General features: G+C 39.3%; 1 long non-coding RNA gene across 1 annotated transcript in view; it reads left to right on the forward strand.

Annotated features, from left to right (window-relative positions):
* The window catches only part of LOC138977996 (uncharacterized), a 95,804-nt gene that overhangs the window by 26,262 nt on the left and 59,542 nt on the right, over positions 1–10,000 (forward strand). Inside the window, exon 2 of the long non-coding RNA XR_011459555.1 lies at positions 7,854–8,038. This is a non-coding gene — a long non-coding RNA (uncharacterized lncRNA). The remainder of the gene's footprint in view (positions 1–7,853; positions 8,039–10,000) is intronic.

Consider the following 10,000-nt stretch of genomic DNA (forward strand, 5'->3'; position numbering starts at 1 on the left):
TCACAAACAATAGCATTCTGGGCGCATATTCTAGACTCCAAACAAGATTCGTATATACATCAATTATATGACTCAATGTTGCTCCATCCGACAGAAACGCCATGGCTACAATTTGTTAGACAATCTCTTTGTAACTTAGGTTTTAGTCACGTTTGGCATAACCAATCTACATTAAATGTACACAAATTAAAGTTTGCCATTGACAAAAAACAACAAGAGGAATATATAAGATACTGGACAAAAGAAAAATCAGATACATATTCCAGACTTAAGTTTTATTCTATGATCAGTAAATCTTACGAAATGCAGTCATACTTAATACAAATTAAGAATAATAAACACAGAAAAATGTTAAGCAGATTAAGGACTAGCACACATTGTCTAAAAATTGAAAGTGGAAGACATCAGAATATCCCTAAAGAAAATCGTCTTTGTATTGAATGCAATGTCATAGAAGATGAAATACATTTTCTAGATAAATGCAATAAATATGTTAAATTAAGGGATGAATTTAAAGAAGATGCTTCACATATCAATATGAAATATGCTAACAAAAATCCAAGTAACTTATTTTTAGAAGACGAAGTTCAAGTTCGTCTTGGCAAATTTGTTACGGATTGTTTTAGCATTGTATAATGCATTATTATTATTTGTTGTTTGTTGTGTCACTAACTTTACTGGTTCATGACAATAAACATTATTCTATTCTATTCTATTCTATTCTATTCACACACACACACACATTCAAATGTAAATTCATTGAGTTAATCAAGAGTCACGCAGCTCTGATGAGACAACAAGGCCATGTACAATAATTTTGCGAAGGAACTGTTCGTCTATCGAGCCCTTTCCATGTATATATAAGCATGTTTTTTTTCTCATAAGACTATGCCGTTTGGTACATAAACCTGCAGTGTTTGCGGGTCCATTTACTGCTGTGTTACGTTTTCTCATTAGGAATATTTCTTCTCTAATCCGTACATGTTTAAAGACCTTGCAAAGATTGTCAATGTCTAGACTGCCTTTGTTTTTCTTTTTACATTTAGTCAACATAGAGGGGGAATCGAGACGAGGGTCGTGGTGTATGTGTGTGTGTGTGTGTGTGTGTGTGTGTGTGTGTGGGGGGGGGGGGTGTGTGTGTGTGTGTGTGTGTGTGTGTGTGTGTGTGTGTCTGTGTGTCTGTGTGTCTGTATGTGCGTGTGTGTGTGTGTGTGTAGAGCGATTCAGACCAAACTACTGTACGGATCTTTATGAAATTTTACATGAGGGTTCCTGGGAATGATATCCCCGTATGTTTTTTTCTTTTTTCGATAAATACTTTTGATGACGTCATATCCGGCTTTTTGTAAAAGTTGAGGTGGCACTGTCACACCCTCATTTTTGTAAAGCAATCTTCGACGAAGGCCGGACTTCGGTATTGCATTTCAGCTTGGTGGCTTAAAAATTAAGTAATGACTTTGGTCATTACAATTCTAAAAAATTGTAATAATTTTGTTTATATAAAACGATCCAAATTTACATTCATCTTATTCTACATCATTTCCTGATTCCAAAAACATATAAATATGTTATATTTGGATTAAAAACAAGCTCTGAACATTAAAAATATAAAAATTATAATCAAAATTAAATTTCCGAAATCGATTTAAAAACAATTTCATCTTATTTCTTGTTGGTTCCTGATTCCAAAAAACATATAGATATGATATGTTTGGATTAAAAACACGCTCAGAAAGTTAAAACGAAGAGAGGTACAAAAAAAGCGTGCTATGCAGCACAGCGAAACCACTACCGCGCTGAACAGGCTCGTCAGTTTCACTCCGTTATGCACAAGCGGCGCACTTCGGTCATTGTGAAAAAATGCAGTGTGTTTAGTTTCAATCTGTGAGTTGCACAGCTTGACTAAATGTAGTAATTTCGCCTTACGCGACTTTTTTTTTTATTTTTTATATCTATTAAGAAAGATAGAAACTGATCATAAAAATGATTTAAAGAAGACACGCTTGTCAGAAATCGGTAAATTTATCGTTCCTCTTTTCTCCCTTTCCGGTTTTAAATGACAAACGATCAGTGCAGAAGCTACTTGTCAGTGCATTTTGTTGCTGAACCAGTCACAACTAAAGGCACAAACAGGTGCGCTGGTAACAGTTAAATAAACTGTTGACTTTTTCACGAGTGCTGAAGACAGCCGGATTGTGTTTATGGGGAAAGCTTTTTTTTCTCCGAACATCGCCGACCACGAAAATAACGTTACGCTCATAAGACAATTGCCTATGTCATATTTTGATGTTTTGAGAAAAACGCAAAAAACTTTCTTTGTTCTAAACAATCTGCCTATCACATTATAGTTATAAGTTGCAAATTGCCTATCTGGAGCTGTTACCACGGGATGAACGTGAGATAAAGAGCTGACAGCAATATTTTCAATCAGCAAAACCGCATAACAACCCACAAAGACCTTTTGCTTACATTCACATTCTCAAAACAAGTCTTCCGGTATCATAAAGAAAAAGTGCCTGACTCAAGAAACGAGATCGACAGTTTTGCTTACGTTACCGTGGCAATGGTTTCCGTTGGTCTGAGAGTTCGTACTCTCTGACACATGATAGATACCCTTCCAGTAGCTTCCCCTGTAGTTTTACTACAGAAATGCCTAACACTGAAATAGGTATTTCTCTATTGAGCGTGACGATAAGGTAAACTAGATTAGTTAGACAATAATACGAGTCGGAAATAATCCAAGTATCGTCTGATTCGGAGTCTTTACTTCGGTAAAAAAAACATTCATAACGATTTTATAATTAACAATGGCTAGTATAACATTTGGGTAGATGAAGATCAAGCTGGGTAAAATAGCTGAGAGAACGTTTGACAGAATTCAAACGCTTAGAAAAATGTTTGAAAGGTTATAGTTATAGTACATAGCTGATGCTTAAACTGAGAACTTAAGTAACATAATTAATGGATTGAACTGCGAATTAATTACACAACAACAAGTACAACTACAACAACAGCAACAACAACAACAACAACAGCAACAACAACAACAACAACAACAGCAACAACAACAACAACAATAACAACAACAAATAATCAACAAACACACAAACAGAGGAGAGAGTAAGGGAGACGGAGACACAGGGCCAAAACAAAAGGACGCAGAGAGACCGATATTTACATAAAACTAGAGCAGACAGTAAGAGACAAGGGTGAAGCCGCACGTGCATGCACATGTATAATCGTTTATTACAGGACAGAACATGACAGATGGTATTTGACACTCCCAGTAATGACACGCTGTTTCTGTCTTTTGTGCGAGGTGAAAGCTTTGTTCGCTTTATTAGCTTTGCAATAAATTCTGACATCGTAAATGACAACAGCGCGAACGATAATTACAATTTGTTTGATATGTGAGTTCACTTTGACCTTGTTTGCAACTAACGGTACTGCTGCTGCTGCTGTTGCTGCTGTTGTTGTTGTTGCTGCCGCTGCTGCTGCCGCTGCTGTTGTTGTTGTTGTTTTTGTTGTTGTTGTTTTATGACTGGGTGGCCGAGTGGTAACGCACTTGCGCTCGGAAGCGAGAGGTTGCGAGTTCGACCCTGGGTCAGGGCGTTAGCAATTTTCTCCCCCTTTCCTAACCTAGGTGGTGGGTTCAAGTGGTAGTCTTTCGGATGAGACGAAAAATCGAGGTCCCTTCGTGTACACTACATTGGGGTGTGCACGTTAAAGATCCCACGATTAACAAAAGGGTCTTTCCTGGCAAAATTGTATAGGCATAGATAAAAATGTCCACCAAAATACCCGTGTGACTTGGAATAATAGGCCGTGAAAAGTAGGATATGCGCCGAAATGGCTGCGATCTGCTGGCCGATGTGAATGCGTGATGTATTGTGTAAAAACAATTCCATCTCACACGGCATAAATACATCCCTGCGCCTTGAATATGTGCGCGATATAAATTGCATAAAATAAAAATAAAAAATAAAAATAAATCCCTGTGCTTAGAACTGTACCCACGGAATACGCGCGATATAAGCCTCAATTGATTGATTGATTGATTGAAAGTTGTGAGAAAACAACAATGTAGATGTTATTTGAAGCAAAGACTACATCGACAAATGCACAAAATGAAAACGCACGTATTTTTTTCTGTTACGGAAAAAAAGACAACTCGTTGTGTTTCTTTGGAAATTTGGTTTGGTTTGTTTGTTTGCTTAACGCCCAGCCGACCACGAAGGGCCATATCAGGGCGGTGCTGCTTTGACATTTAACGTGCGCCACACACAAGACAGAAGTCGCAGCACAGGCTCCATGTCTCACCCAGTCACATTATTCTGACACCGGACCAACCAGTCCTAGCACTAACCCCATAATGCCAGACGCCAGGCGGAGCAGCCACTAGATTGCCAATTTTAAAGTCTTAGGTATGGCCGGGGTTCGAACCCACGACCTCCCGATCACGGGGCGGACGCCTTACCACGAGGCCAACCGTGCCGGTTTTCTTAGGAATGAGATAGCATCAACAGTGATACTTTAAAAAAAAAACATAATCAATATTAGAATAATAATGCTCACTACCTCTCGTAATAAAGAGCATCGAGAGAATATTATAAGATGTTTGATGGGTTGTTGACAGACCAGCTTTTTTGTCGGTCCGAGGGGGAGCATATCGTCTTTTGTTTCATATTTATTGACCAAGGCCGAAGGCCGCGGTCAATAAATATGAAACAAAAGTCGATATGCCCCCCGAGGACCGACAAAAAAGCTGATCTGGCAACAAACCATCAAACATCGTTTTTGTCATCATTTTGGTGGTTCAACATTAAGTGAAAAATCAACACAGGGAGCCATGGTTTGAAACGCGAGTTCTGTTATTATAATGCATGTTCGAGGCCCCAGCACGTTGTTCAAAGCTGGCGTGCGAAAGTAACTTACTGTGTGTGATTTGAGTTTATAATGTTGAGACAAGTATGTCAGGTTTGAGGATGCGAAGTTCTGTAGGTTCCGACTACAGAGTGGTGTGTGAAACCAACAGTAAGCGCCTTTGAGACGATAGTGCCCACATGTTGCATTCGAGCGATGGGATTGTCGTATTTCAAACGAGGTGATTTGCTTGCACAGTCAGCATTGACCATCTCACAACAGATCTGTTATGTGGATTATCGTGCGACGTTCGAGTCGGGGGCAAGGAATCGCAGGAAGCAAAGATGAGTCTTTTTCCATTGTCACCTTTCTTTCCGGTTGTTGGTGCATATAATATTGTGCGGACAAAATGATGCGACGGCGAGTGTTTTTTGCCTCCAAGATTTTGAGGTGTGGGTATTGTTTTGCTCGTTTCATACCCACACCAAAACCTGAAACACAACACACCCCACCCTCCCCCTCCCTCACAATCAGTCCATGAACACAAACACTGACACACACAAATTAATGATCAAGTTACCCCCCCCCCCCCAACCCTTCACTTGCACACCTGCAACGCAGACGATCGTATTATTGATTAAATATTCATATAGGTCAGTGTTGGGTTTTTTGTTCTTGTTTGTGTTATTGCAGAATCGGTTTTCTCTTATTGCTACACGTGTCTCTTCATTACATTTCACCATCGCCCTACCACCCTGCCCCTCTCGGTATTCCACCCCTCGGTTTTCAGTGGTAAATATTAGTAATCGAATATTGAAGCTACGTTGAGTCAAAGGTCACAGAAGATTTGCATCGTGCAGCACTGCACGAATTGGGTCAAAGGACACAAACGATTTGCGTCGTGCCGCGAAGGAAAGATAATCGCGATCTTGTTTCTCATTGCCTCTCTGTTTTTCATTAGACTTGTCATTCTGCTTGCTCGGCTTTGTCAGATGTCTTCATTTCTTGTTGCTATGTTCTTTGCTTTTTTATTATTTTTTTTTATTTGCGCTTAGTTTATCGATACAACGTCTTGTGCACGGGTCAAAATGTGTGTGTCAGGGGTCAATTGGTTTGACTTAAACTTGACGTTCGTGTTTTATACACGCACTCCATGACTTTGTGAGAAGATAAAACATATCGATAGATTTCATTTGTTTGCGATAAAGCATAAATGTATGACCTTTGATGAGGTAGTTTTGTTTTTTGTTTACATTTGCCAGTTTGCCAGTTCGTATTTGGAACTTGGCGAAGCAGTGTCGTCTGTTTAGGTCTGGGGAAACGCCAATGAAAAGAGCCGAAGAATCCTCGAGCGTTTCTATTGGGTTTGCTTTTGATTATCCATGTAATAGGGCTTCCTGCAACTATGGTAACCGGGGATTTATTCCCCGGGGAACATGACATTTATTTCCCAGGTGCTTGTGAATGAAAACTCGTGAAAATGATGACAAAGCCTTTTATTACCATTCCAGTGCACCATATGGCTTTTGGACCAATCAGGACGGATTCTAGGTGACCCTCTAAATGTTATAACGTTTAGACAGGGACCCTTTTTGTTTATCGTGTTAAATTCATAGCTCAGAATTCAGTGACATTATTTACTTATTTTTGATACAAGTCCATGTAAGCAAGCCAAAGAACATTTGTCGTGAAATTAATTGACGGATTGAGCTCCAAATTTAAGCATAATTAATTAATCTGGTTGTTCAATCGACGAAAATGCATCGAAAATGGCGTACGTTGTCAACCATGGGACATCATGTACACGAAAGAGTTGTCTCCCTTGTCCGCTCATACGAATAATTCCTTCTTTGACCCATGTAAACGAAATGCATTCGTACAGTTCATCAGAGTTCATTCCAAAACTTCAAAGGGATCTTGTTATGATTACAAGTGCAGGTTCTACAAATTTGGAGACTTAACTGCCTCTGAATTATGAACTATGAATTTAACACGCTAAAGTTCAAGATTACCTCGTCAGGTGAGTGACTCTAATTGGCTGACCCAGGTCACGAGAATGCTTTGACTGACAGGAATAATCAGATACGAGTGACCCAGTTTCCATTGCGGCTGTTCCGTCTAATTCGCGGGGTCGCTTCGAAATTTCTTTTGGTCGAAATAGACAGTAACAAAACCGTTATTTCTAATATGCTGTCTCACAAATGATATCGGCATTCGCCTTCGGCTCATGGCTGATCATCCATTTTCTCGACATGTCTGTCATCAGTTGCTAACAGCCAGCATATTAGAAATAACTCATAATGATAACAAGTATGTGTGTGCTTTATGCGTTATCTTTTTTCCAGATTGGTTTTGGTGAAATATCTGATTATAGAAATAACAACACTCGCATAGGGGTGGCCCTATCTTACTACACATTTTCACTTGGTATGTTACCCATGTGTTAACTTGTTCTTTCCTTTCCGATTCTGTTATGATTTTCTTTTAGTACTACTAATATACTACTTCTACCACTTTTACTGCTCCTACTGCTGTTGGTGATTTTATAGTGTCCGTTGGCTTTAACGATACTGTTCCAAGTCAGCGTTGTCTATGAGACTGATTTAACAAGTATTTATTTTCCTCCTCCTCCTCCTCCTCCTCCTACTACTACTACTACTACTACTACTACTACTACTACTACTACTACTACTACTACTACTACTACTACTACTACTACTACTACTACTACTACTACTACTACTACTACTACCACCACCACCGCCGCCGCCGTCGCTGCTGCTACCACTACTACTACTACCATTACTACTACTACTACTACTACTACTACAATCACCACCGCCGCTGCTGCTACTACTACAACTACTACAACTACTACTACTACTACCACCACCACCACCCCCACCACCACAATCACCATTTCTGCTTAGTGCAGGCGCAATGTAACTCAATCACTGCTTGTTGCTAACGCAACGGGTTTCTGTCTGCAGGTAGTGCGGCACACATGCTTGACAGTGAAGTAAATCGACGGATACGAGTTGACAATACCACGGCATCAACGTTGCTGCAGTTAATGCACACGTCAGGGTGACGTGAAGTGTCACACAACAGCGTACGGCGTAGCTCTGCCTTTTCTCAGGTTGACCTTGATCAGAAGCATCGTACAAGTCACGAGGTAAGTGTTGTGACAGAGATTGACTGTGAACAGAATGATGCGTTTTTGATTTGTCGTTTTGATTTGTCATTTTGATTTGTCGTTTTGATTTGTCGCTTTGATTTGTCGTTTTGATTTGTCGTTTTGATTTGTCGTTTTGATTTGTCGTTTTGATTTGTGGTTTTGATTTGTCGTTTTGATTTGTCATTTTGATTTTGACAGTCTGTCGGTCAACATGTCAGACGTATTGGTTTTTGTTTGTTAAGTGTGTTTGGGATTCTGGTTGCGTTTTTACCAATACAGTTATGATTAGTCGTACCTCTTCAGACAACCGACAAACCCATTGACAGCCAAACAACAATTGACACACTAGCTTACTGAATGAGTACCCCCCCCCCCCCCCAAAAAAAAAAAAAAAAAAAATATATATATATATATATATATTAAGAGTAATAATATATCGCCATATGAGGCTCGTGAGTCCCTTGATATTCATCCGCTGGGTCTTGACTGAAATACAAGCCATATAAAAAAAACACTCGTGTTGTAACCTCTATTATTTGTGACGAATGGATCCTAAGGGGCAAAGGGCTCCTTTCTTCCCAACACTGCTGGATACATGATTGTGTAGGAACATCGTTATCGTAGTGCTGATCTATCGTAGTGCTGATCTATCGTAGTGCTGATCTATCGTAGTGCTGATCCATCGTAGTGCTGATCCATCGTAGTGCTGATCTATCGTAGTGCTGATCTATCGTAGTGCTGATCTATTGAAGCTGCAGGTTGATTACATGGGCAGCTAACGGACATTTTCTGTTTACGAAAAATGTCATTTCTTTTATCGCAAAAACCCTAAATGTTTCAGCAAGAGCAAGCCTATTCTTACAGAATGTTGTTTTGTGTCTAGTACTTTTTGTAATCTCTTCGTAACCGCGCACGCGTATGGCATTCCGTTTGTCAAATAATTATTTGAATACTTTTTCATGTTTTTTTCACCAGTTTTAGCTAAATAATCATTATTTAGAAGCTCATGTGCTAAATAAGTAATTGTTTATAAACAATGTAAAACAATTCTAAAGAATTTTTTATTTACGTAAACCATTCATTATTTACCTAAACAATTCATTGTTTACGTAAATAATTCATTGTTTACGTAAATAATGATTTATTTACGTAAACAATATATTATTTAGACTTATATTACATTGTTTATAAACAATCAGCAATGTTTCTAAATAAATCATTATTTACGTAAACAATGAATTATTTACGTAAATAATTCATTGTTTACGTAAATAATGATTTATTTACGTAAACAATATATTATTTAGACTTATATTACATTGCCATACACGCGTGTGTGTATGCGTGATGCGTGATGCGTGTGTGTGTGTGTGTGTGTGTGTACGTTTGTGCGTGCGTGCGTGCTTGCGTGCGTGCTTGCGTGCGTGTGTGTGTGTGTGTGTGTGTATGTCTAGATCTGTCTCTATCAGTACGTCAGGCGTCTATCGGTCAGTGCCCGTGTCTGAGTGGTGCAAATTATGACGATGTCATAGGTAGTCGTCTTGGTGTATCAATCTTAATATATTTAAGCGATACCTTTCCAGAGCATCCTCCCTCAAAATTCCTATGAAGGAGAAACAAAAGCACGACAAATTAGCTCCCTGAGAAAAGCTGACAACTGCTCACCACCTGTGCAAAGTTTACAAACTGTTCTTGGAGCATAATCCTCTCTCATCACACCCTGATTCTATATACCGGCTTGTTGGCTCCTGTATTTAGCGGAAAATAGTAGCCACTAAACAATCCATTCTCGCCTCTAGCCAGGGTAAGTGATCGACTGATTGTGCAAGTGGCCTCATTAACAATGGTGATTAACTGGTGAGAGGTTGAAGACGCCCTTTCTGCGGACGGCTGGTCTCTTTCTTTCGCACCGTTTGCTGCTTTTTCCGTTCTTCATTCCTCCGCTATTTTTTGGTTGGT

The sequence above is a fragment of the Littorina saxatilis genome, linkage group LG10, assembly GCF_037325665.1.
Source record: "Littorina saxatilis isolate snail1 linkage group LG10, US_GU_Lsax_2.0, whole genome shotgun sequence".
NCBI lineage: Eukaryota > Metazoa > Mollusca > Gastropoda > Littorinimorpha > Littorinidae > Littorina > Littorina saxatilis.